Source organism: Nycticebus coucang, chromosome 12 (genome assembly GCF_027406575.1).
Source record: "Nycticebus coucang isolate mNycCou1 chromosome 12, mNycCou1.pri, whole genome shotgun sequence".
NCBI classification, from domain to species: domain Eukaryota; kingdom Metazoa; phylum Chordata; class Mammalia; order Primates; family Lorisidae; genus Nycticebus; species Nycticebus coucang.
In genome coordinates this window covers 89,269,784-89,270,929 of record NC_069791.1, presented here as the reverse complement: position 1 = coordinate 89,270,929, position 1,146 = coordinate 89,269,784, and the positions used below count along the sequence as shown (strand labels likewise).

Genomic DNA, 1,146 nt, shown 5'->3' with positions numbered 1-1,146 from the left:
ATTCCTGTTGCTTAATAGGAGATTCTGGAATAGAAAGGTACATTTTTCACTAACAGTAGGAATATGCCAATTTATTAGTTGAATTACACTGTCATCTGGGATGTGTTGAAGGAAATTGTTTTTTTGTTTTGTTTTTGTGTTGTGTTGTTTGTTTTTTTCTGAGGTAGGGTCTTGCTCAGTTACCCAGGCTAGTAGAGTGCAATGGTGTCATCATAGCTCATTGCAACCTCAAACTCTTAGCTCAAGCTATCTTCCAAGTTGCAGGAAATCTAAATGAAATCCACTATTTTAAAAATAGGCTTTTAGATCCTTTTGTGGTTCATAAGTGTGATGATTGGGTTTTCACACTCATGTATGAGATATGCCTCCCTCGAACCCTGTTATAGCATCGGCACATTACATGTCTGACATGAGAAGAAAAGAAAAAATAGCTTTCTATGATCAATCTGCTTTATATACAAGAATATATAAAGCTTCTGCACAGCTAAGGGTACAACAACTAAAGCAAACAGACGGCCTTCAGAATGGGAGAAGATATTTGCATGCTATGACTCTGACAAGAATATTTGTTAAAGTTTTATATGCAGCATCCCTTTTGCTTGTCTGGAAAGTCTCACAATAAACACTTCCAAAATTATACTTGCAAACAAAATTTAGAAAGTGACTCTTCTCTTAATGATATAGCAAACAATATTGTTTTAGACCCCAGCAAAGAAGATCCAAGATGAATTGTTTCAGGATGACAAATTTATAAATGAAGAATAATGCCAAGGTTTGGTCTTTTAAGTTCAATGAAAATATTCTTGATGTTTAATTACATGAAGCTAATTATTACATGCAATCAATTTTAAAACTGCTTTTTGAAAACAAGTGCTTTTTCTTTTTTTTTTTTTTTGGCCGGGGCTGGGTTTGAACCCACCACCTCCGGTATATGGGGCCAGTGCCCTATTCCTTGAGCCACAGGAGCAGCCAACAAGTGCTTTTTCTATTTCCTAAAGCAACAGCCTGAAAGTTCTCAGGCAAGAACCATCTCCTTCATGTGTAATGACTTCTTTTTTCCTATCAAAACTAAATGCGTGGTTTTATGTTCTGTTAAAGATTAGGTTACCCAAGAAGAAATAACTAGTCTTATGTGTTATACTTGGT

At 35.4% G+C, this 1,146-nt stretch overlaps 1 non-coding gene across 1 annotated transcript; it reads left to right on the top strand.

Moving 5' to 3' along the window:
* Positions 1-306: 306 nt before the first annotated feature.
* Positions 307-410, top strand: LOC128563043 (small nucleolar RNA U13). The gene has a single exon (XR_008373710.1). It is a non-coding gene; the product is annotated as a small nucleolar RNA U13 (small nucleolar RNA).
* Positions 411-1,146: the final 736 nt, after the last annotated feature.